Source organism: Pinus tabuliformis, chromosome 3_1 (genome assembly GCF_031772625.1).
Source record: "Pinus tabuliformis cultivar Carrire ecotype Pingquan chromosome 3_1, CPIR1, whole genome shotgun sequence".
Classification (NCBI taxonomy): domain Eukaryota; kingdom Viridiplantae; phylum Streptophyta; class Pinopsida; order Pinales; family Pinaceae; genus Pinus; species Pinus tabuliformis.
Genome location: NC_142301.1, coordinates 23,951,079 through 23,961,147, shown reverse-complemented (window position 1 = coordinate 23,961,147; position 10,069 = coordinate 23,951,079).

The window sequence follows — 10,069 nt, the reverse complement described above, 5'->3', positions numbered from 1 at the left end:
CTCGCTATATGTTTCTTGACTAGCCCAAATATAGTCCAGTCGTCAAAATAAACCTCCAAAAACTTGTGGATGAATTCCTTGAACGCTGCCACTACTACACGCGAAAATATCGCTGGCACATTCTTCAACCCAAAGGGAATAATAGTGTACTGAAAAAATCCCCATTCGGTCATGAAGGTTGTCTTGTTCCTATCTTTTGGCGTGATTTTGATCTGATGGTACCCTGAGAACCCATCCGTGAATGAGTACGCTTCCTGTCCGCTAACATTCTCTAGGAATTCATCTGTAAATGGTGTCAGGAATGGATCATGAACACAAGCATAATTCAGTTTTCAGAGGTCCACGTAGATTCAAATTTCACCCTTCTATTTTTCTCCTGCACTATCATAGGGCTCACCCACTCAAACCGTTCCACTGGTTCAATAATTCCTGCTTCAAGAATTTTTTCCAATTATTCGCGGACCTTTTCCTTATACTTTGGATTCAAACGGTAAGGATGCTGCTTAACTGTCTTCACATCTGGTTTTAGAGTTATCTTCATCATCCCTAGGTCGCCAAGGATCACTTTTAACTCCGTTATTTTGGTCGGGAATAAGTCTTGATATTTGCGAAGTAATGCAACGACCTTATCCACCATGGCATCATCCCAATAGTCCCCAAGCATTACGTACTTCGGCTCTGCATCTATACCAATGTTCATATGTTTCATTTTTAGTGGCATGGTGATGTCAGGGTCCTCGAACTTCATGACTCGCTTCTATTTCCAGAATATTAATACTTTGGGGGTCATCATCATCATCCTCCACTTGTATGTTGTAACATTTAGGGCATGGCTTAACCGATGTGCCCATACTGGTTGAACTATTTCTTGTGGTTCCTGCGGTATTTTGAGAAATGGTGGCTTTCACAACTTGTAGCGCATCATCAACAGTGTCTACCCATTGGTCTTCAAATAAGAAAATTAACAAAAATCCATCGTGCAAGATATCTCATTCGCCTGTACCATGTCAGAGTTTTGTCTTGGTATACCAATTTCTTGGGATGACATCCAGGGTATGATAAAATAAGTGTACCCATTCAGGCTAGGGCTCTTTGCCATAGGCTTTGGTCCATTTTGTGAGGTGCGTGTGCCGGTCATCGCATCCATCGTACTTCTCAGTCGCAGTTCCAACTTCCCAAACCTTAGCTACATCATCCTTCTACAGTCACACCAGTTTTCAAAATTTCCTTCATGTGTTCCCCACCAATGCGCAGGTGTTGCGCGCAACACCCACTTTAATGCATCGAACCTCTGGTGCTTTGGTACTGCACTCTCAAACTTGTTCAAGAATTCATCCACCGCTGTCAATCCATCATATGTTGGTAGATCTCGAGCCTGGGCGGTTACACAATGCAATGATTTGGTCATCATATTACAATTTAGCATCGTCACTTCACTCAACTGATTGTGCCATCGTTCATCTTCTTTGTCTGAATCTGAAAGGCATGACTCTGCGTGCTCCCACGAGACCCTTCCATCTACATTTGGATTTAGCCAATCTTGGTTTCACATGGTTATTTTGTAGATACAATCCAACTCCTCATCACCTCCATCATCGCACACAGGTTCAGTGTAGCATTCTCCTTCACTGGGATCCAGCGAAACTACTACGTGTAGGGAATTTTTCTCGAATATCATCTTCTGTTTTTTTAGGTTGATGACTCCATTCATATCTGTGGCCCAGTCTATTCCTAGCAATGTGGGGTAAGGATTACTGTCATCTACAATCTCTATTACCTCGAAGTCTGTCTGTGTGCTCGCACCTTCGATATCCACTATTACCCCTTGCAATCTCCCCATGGGCAAGATCTTTTGTTGGTTCGCCATCCGTAATTGAATAGGAGACCATTGTAACATGAGCCTGCCCATGTGTTCCCAAGTCTTCTTTGGTAACACGTTCACGTCTGAACCCAGGTCTAAGATTACCTGATCCATCTCATATTCACCAATTTGCGTTGTCAACCACATTTCCCTTTCAGTGTGCAAAGAATGCTTCCCCATTTTTCGAACTATGCACGGTTCCCCTGACCCTGTGCACCTAGAGATCAGCTCTTGTAGTCCTTTGACTGCCTTATTATCATGCAGTAGTTTCATACATGTCTCTAAAAAGGTAGTTAGCATAGAAGGATCCAGGCCCATCTTTGGTTGATCCTTACTACCTGAAGTAGAGACCTCCACGAAGCTCTTCTTAGCTTCCATAAACGTTTCCTTTGTGTGTTCCAAGTCAAACTCAGGTTCCTTTGTAGGAGCCTTACATACCCAGGTATCTTCTTCAGGCTGCTTCCCCTTATCTTCCCCCATGGTCACGCCACTTCTAAGCATCATGTTCACGTTGGGGTCTTCTTCGCATGGTTTGGACCTCATCATTTGGATATTTTGCGTCGGAGTAGGCTGCAACACCCCTTTTTCATGCATTTGTGTGATCAGCGTTGGACAATCTACCATTTCATGATCAAACTATTCACAGTATGGGAAATATAGTCTCATTGGGTTGGTACAATCATGAGCGTAGTGCCTGGGCCCTTTGAAATTGTAACAGATTAACTGTCCGTGGCCCCATTCCTCCTCAACCTCGACCTCGCCCTTGAAATCCACCCCACGCTATTGCTGCGGATGGATCGAAGCCTTACGATTCTGTCTGCATTCAATAAGCTGGGGGTCCTATACATCATTAGCTCATAGCTCTAACATGTTCGCTCATCGTGGCCAACTCATCTATAGAAATTACAGTACAGTTGCTGCAGAGTCTGGGTATACTCCTACAACAGGTGACAGTTGTCCGTCGCGTGCTTTCCTCCCACCTAACAAATCACACACCAGAGTGCGGGGAGCACACTCAGCCCTGCTTGTGCCTCTGGTGTCAATGGTATCAGTCCCCCTATGACCAAATAGTTCACAAATACATGACAATGATCCTTGTCGTGACCCTGGCCTTTACATTTTATACACCACACTTCTTCGTGTGCCTCTAGCCAGGGCGCCCTATCCTACTTTAAAATTTGCATCTCCAAGCATAGGTTTTGTAGTTGCATGTGGATTTATTGGACTACCAACCCTAGATCCTGTATCGGTGTTTCATGCAACCTCATCGCCATTTCCAATGCCTCTGCCTAGGTTGAGAGCTTCTGTTGTGACAGTGCTATCCTCAGGTGTGGTGTCAAAGATGCCACAAATCATGGGCGGTAATGTGCATCTGTCAGTGTCATATTAGCCTCATGGATCATACTTTTCAGCCTATGATCTAGATCCCAGGGGGTTTCGCTTGGAAGCATCACAATTTCCTTGAATCCGATGATCGATTGCATCTTCGATTTCAGCCGACTAAGTTCTCTATTCAATGCAATCTAGATCTTCACTATTCCGGCATTCGGGTGATCATTCTAGTGCTTGATATACCATGTCAGTGTGCGATCCTACAGTGCACTTACCAATGTGGCCTTCTTAAGGTTATCATCCGTAACCCCGTGCACTTCCTACACTGCTCTTACTACGAACCAAAACTGATCTGGATCTTCGTTCCCTACTCCTCTAAATACAGGCAACTTGATCACGCTCACCATGCTAAACTACTAGTTTGGTGGAGGTGGTGTGGGTGAAGATGGAGGTGAAGAAGGTGACAGGAGTGGTGGTGTTAGTGGGGATGATAAATGCGGAATTCACTACTTGATCAAACTGACCACACTCCTTGTAGAAAACCAGGCGCGCTCTTCCTCGCTTGCTCACGGAGGTGAAATTAAAGGACTGTTTCCTAACCCTTCGATCCCTTTGTAGACCTTTCCACTCCGCATCGTTCCACTCATTAATGTATTCGCATCATCTGTTTTTCACATAAAAACATCTTAATCCGGGTATTCAAAGACTTGATGTACTTACCTCGCGGTCCCTTGAGAAAATGTCTTTCTGCTTCACTATAGCTGATAGTTGTGTCTATCACAAATTCAGTGATAAACCCTCCTATTATCAGATCCAGCCAATGGTCCATCACCCTTGCGATCTTATCTTCAGATGCCTCTAGCCTGTGCGCCAACTCTAGAGTCCACACTATCGGTTGATTGAGCTTGCACCTTCCCTAGCTGTGCAGGAAGAAAATCTCATGGATTTTTGTATATATGAAGCGATCCAACCACCTGTTCTCAGATATCGGCGGTGTTTTGTTTTCCTGTATTATGAACTCGTGCAACTTCTAATCCAACCAATCTTCAATTTTTTTCTTTGTAGGGTTCCATTTTTCTGACATTAGACATCCCTTAGGTAGATCCTGGTCCCAGAAACATAACCATTTGTTAGATTATTGGGGCCTAACCCAGCTTTAGAAATGTTTAGCAAAACAAATCCTGAAACTACCGGCCCTTTCGGAAACAATCCACAGAGCGTAGATTGAGGTCTCACCCGAGGTAGTATGGAAGGGTGCTCGAACCAGGTTTCCGTACCCTAGGGATATCTTGATAAGGTCTAGAAGTACACGAGCCGATCTTGCGTGCTACACTACTTCCACATAGTCGCCTATTCAGAGTAACTACCTTCGCTCGGCTTGGAAGACGAGCAAGAATGCAAATTACCTTTTCTGTTGTTAATATTATTATAGATCTTGAATTAACTTAGTAAGGCACAATACTTTTAGTTACCATTTAACATAAATAGGCATGCGTACAATTACATTGTAAACAGATGCATAAGCTAGAATATAGAAACAGATACGAAATATTCCAAAACCAATTTATCTTTATTAATGCCTTTTTCCAGTTACAATCCACTTCTTGCCCTGCGCAAACAGCTAAAGGGGTCCGTGCACTCAGCTGTGGACCCTAACCAGGCCTCCGTACACACAACTGCGGAGCCTCTATCCCCAATTACGACCCAAAACCCAGACTTACAGACTCAGATCTAATACCACATTCAGACTCCCATATTACTTCTTACATCACAAAAATATGCCTTTTACACTTAGAGCCTTGCTCTTATTTATACATTCCCATGGTCCGTGGACCATGTGTAGGCCGACACATTTTAGGCTACTTTACAATATTTTAGGGTGGGCTACCCTTAGACTTGACTCATTACAATTCACACTTTGTGCACTTTGCGGAGCTTTTACAATACCAAGACCCAAAAATGTGGGCTTTAAGCCCCAAAACCATTACGTGGGGGATCCACTACCCAACAGATATGTGGACATCCGGAGAAGGCACTCTACACGACTGAACAAATCTGTGTTGTGACTCATCGAAATATATGTTGTGCATCTCTGCCTCTAGATTGTCTTCAAGGATCTCTATGCCTCCTTGATCGCTTGGGACTTTCTATGCTTCTGGATTTGGTTCCAAGCAATGAGGTCAATATCCTGATCTGATTGTAGCTGAACCATATTCGTGTCCATTTTCTCTATCATCTATTCAATTTCTTGATCTAAGTCCTACTCCTGTGACTGCTCACCCTGTTTCCTTTGTGCCAGCTGCTTAGCTGAGTCTATAACCTATATGGGCACAATTTCATCAATTTGTGCATGATGCGCTTCCTTCTCTCTTATGCACAACTCTTGTTCTTCCCAGAGTTGTTGCTTCAACTCTTGCAACTCCTTTTCTATTTCCTCCATCCTTTATTTCTCTCTTAGCCTTTGCGCGATCCTCTTTTCATGTTGTCACCTCTTAGCCTCAATATCCAAAGCTTCTTTCAACACAAGTGGATCTGCTTTGAACTTGCAGCTTTGTTCTGCCTCTGTGATGTCAACAACCTTTCTCTTACCTTTTTCACACATAGGTCTGCTACCCTCTACTACTGCAGATGAGGCTTCTCTCTGGGATGTTGCTTCCCTCTACTTTTCTAACCACTCTACAACTATGCCGACCTATTCATTGAGCTTGGAGAAGTGATAAAAACATCTCCATGGGTCTTCCTCAGGGCAATGACATGCCTCGTGGATCCATGGAAATTGCACTCTCACATAGTGGTCCTTCACCAAGCAATTTGGGTCATACAGATTAAAACTTCTAGTGCCGGAGGTGAATCTATTTAAATCCTCCATCTTAGCCTCAGCATGATTGATATTATCTATCATACAACCTGATCCACAAAAGAAGAGCTGGCCCAGGTTCCTTCTTCTTCCTGTTCAGTCTCACTAACAACCCTATCGAGATGTGATATGACACCTCTTGCACGATGAGTTTGTCCATGGAAAACTTTGGTAAAACATGCGGAGCCTTCTATACATTGTACATTTGTATGAAGGTGCCAAGGGGTGAGGCATACAAATCTGCTATGTCGATCAATGCCTCCATCGCTACCTCTGACATGCAAGGTTGATCTAGCTCAAATATTATTTTGTACACAAGGGTGACAAAGTGGTCTAACAACTATATGATAACTCAGCAGAAGCTGCATTTGGAGAACAATCTGCAATAAGTGTGCACAGAGGTTTCCAAAGGTGTCCATGCCCAACCCTAGCCTGGGACCTGTTGACAAGCATAGACTGCATCCAATATGTAAGCGGACATGTATATCTCCACTAGCTGACCCTTGGGTGGATGCTGAGCTTCTGTCACATGTTTCTTCAACCTGAGAGCCAACATGTCGGACCAGTTGCAAGGTCTTCCTATGCTGGTTAGTTGGTTCAACGCAATAACCCAACTCTGCGGGAAGGTCTCTGTGCTCTCTTAATCGTATAAGCAACATGCAAATATGACCAAGTACTGATATGCCTTCTGTTAGTGTCAGTATCTACATACTTCCATCAGGGATCAAAACTCACTCTTTGCATATGCATTTTAGGAGTCCCATACTGAAAATTTTGCATCATTCCATTAGGTCATGATATACTAATCCACCGATGGTTGTTTCCTCTTCAGAAGATCTTTCCCTCATAAACTATACTTGCTGACCCTTCTTCAGATTGTCTTCAGTTAGGGTTTCATAACTAATATGCAGTTCATTTCATTAGGTCATAGGGTATGATTTCATTAGGTCTAGGGTTTCATCACCTAGGTCAAGAAACTGATTTCAAAGTGTAAATAAAGGTCAACAAGGGTATGAGGATGATCAATAAATCAAGCATGATGGCTTGTAAGTCATAGCTACTAAAATCATCATCTTTTTAACCTAATGTAATTTTCACCTCAAAAACATCTTTTTGAGGTGAAAACAGAGTATTTTAGTTTATTTTGTATTTCATATGTAATTTTAAGTTTCTATATGTAATAATTGATCTCAGTTGCACCCGAGCATTTTTCCTTGCTGCAAGACCAAAAAACACTGCAAAATTCAAGTCAAGTTGAGCATTGGTCCACCTGCAAAGATAACAAGAAGAAAAGGCATTAAAACAGAATTTTGAAAAAGAACTAGAAACATTGAAAAAGTGGGTTTTTCAAGTGGAAAAATCAAAACCTTCTTCTATTTAAACCCTCATCCTTCATTTTAAAATTTATTGTCTTCATTTTGCCAACCAAGAAAGTGAAAGGGAGAAGAACAAAAGTCAAGTTTGAGTGAAAAAGTCTAGCGCTGTGCTTTTGGACGAAAGGCGCTCCACTTTTGGCCGAGACGGTCTGGTGCTGCACTTTTGGAGGCAGGCGCTGCGCTTTTCACCAAGCGCTACACTTTTTCGTGATTTTTCCAGAACAAATTTGAATGGGTGCCGCGCTTTTCCCAAAAGTGACCAAACACCTTCAAATCTTCCAGTAGGCTTCATATTTGTTTTCTCTCCCTTATTATAAGTAGGTACATGTCCTTCATCTTGATTTTGGGTTGCTAAATCAAGGATTAAAGCATAATTGGTCATTTGTAATCTTGAAACCCTAAAAACCCTAAAATTATCCCTAATTCTACCTAAACCCTACCTCCTTCCTACTCCTCTAAACACCCAACCCTACAATCATAAAATCACCCTATTCCTAAATTTCCCTCTTTCCCACTGTTCCTTCACATTCCCTTTGACTCTTTTCCTAAGGCCTCAAGGCACAAAGCCCTTCTTCTCATTTCCATTCATTTCCTAGTTGCAAGACCATTTTCCATCCCCTCATTTCTCATTTCCACACACCTCAACCTTGCAAATATGGACTTGGAAGACCAAGACTATGAGGAGGAGAACACAACCAGTGATACCTCAGCTGATGGAGCCATGCAACTAAAAAAACCACATAAGGGAGGTAGGATTATCAGAGAAGAGCCATCAAACCTTAGGGAATTGCAGGCCTCCGAGTTGACTGTCACATGCTTCAAGTACCTTGGTTGCTATGAATTCTGTGAACAGGTTGAGAGAGTGCAATATCACCCAGAGCTCACTAGGCTTTTTGCAACACATATTCATGACAACAGGGTGACTCTTGCTGGGGTAACTTTCACCATTTCTTCTTCCATTATTTTAGATGCCACCAGGATTCCTAATGAAGGGGAGAAGTGGTTCAAGTGCCAAGATCTAGATGAGTACTATTATGAACACTATATCAAACCTCAGTATAGAAATTAGGTGAAGAGACTGTTTCCTTTCAAGTTTCTTGAGAACAAGTATTTCCCCATGATGAAGATCATCATGAAGTATTTCACTTATGAGGGTCGTTTCTCTAGGCTGTATACTTATCATATCAGGCTCCTCATGCATTCTACCAGGGTGAGGATGTTAAACATCGATTCTTAATTGTTCAGGAGTATTGAGAAGATGGCTCTTATTGTTTGAAGGAAGCCTTACCCTCAGCAGATGAGCATCCTTTATCATTACTCCATGATCAAGATCATTGTGCTTCATCATCTTAGTCTCCTTAACATCCCTTGGGAGACCTTCATTTCTCATGAGATCTTCAGAGGTCCTCAAATTCCTCCACCAGTGCCTCAAGAAGCAGGAGGACCTTATAGCCCAGCTAAAACAGATGAGGAGGCCAAGGAGACAAGAACTACTGAGGTGCCTGTTTTCATGACATATCAGAGGGGCACTAGGAGATTATTTACAGCAAATAGGTGAGTGTTTTCTCCACGGGATGTGGAAAGGGCCTTGCCTTCTTCATCAGCCCAAAGGCAAATGCTAACTCCACAAGATGTGGAAGGCACTTTGCCTTCTTCTTCAACATAATAGGTATAGGTGCAGCAAATGCACAAAGGAAAGGAAAAGATGCTAGATGATGATGAGGAGGAAAGAGATTTTGACTTGACTGAGCATGATGAGCCGAAGAAGCCTTAGACTCATCATGGAGTTGATATCACTGACTTGGAGGCCCAAGACAAAAGAACCATCAAAGACATCATCATATGGGAAAGGGAAGATCAAGTGCAAGCTTTGGCGGACAATTTGGAGAGGGCCAAATATGTCATCACATATTTAGAGCAAGAAAACAAGCAATTGACTGACAAACAAGTCCTCATGGAGCTAGAAATGCTCAAGATGAAAAGACAAAGTGGCAAAGAGGCACAAGTCACTTTGACCCCTATTGAGCGGCATATTGAAAATGATAGGGAGACTTGGCTTGAAAGAGTCAACCTACACCTTGAGAAGCTGCTATGGGAGGCCAATAGAGACAATCAGATGATCAAACACATGGCTTATCATTACAGGACCCGAGACAAGATTTGCAATATGAGGGTCAAGAGAATGAAAGCTAGGATAAGGCGTGCCTTCAAAGGCAAGAAAGAGGAGGATAGACTTTGAATTATGTCCGAAGCCTCCTTGGCTCATCAAAGCACATGATGGTGGTGCTTCGCACCAATTTTGGGCAAGTTTTAAACAAATTTTGTCATTTGTAATTTTGAATTTCATTACACAGAAAAACATCCTAAGCGCTTTTCCTAGGGGCACCCATTGAATAAATGGCTTGCATTTTTGGATTCAAAGTGATGTGGACATGCACTCTAGAAAGTTTCAAAATTTTTGGGGTAGAATTGGTCCACCAAAAGGTCAAAAAACACCCTAAAACCGACCTTTCTGCCACTTTTTGGACACACAAAAGTAGCATTGGGAGAATCAGGGTTTGAGGGGTCAAATGAGCTCCAAATATAGAAATTCTAGGTGGTATGGAAAGTAGAATTGAAGAAATTTCTAATGCACTATCATGG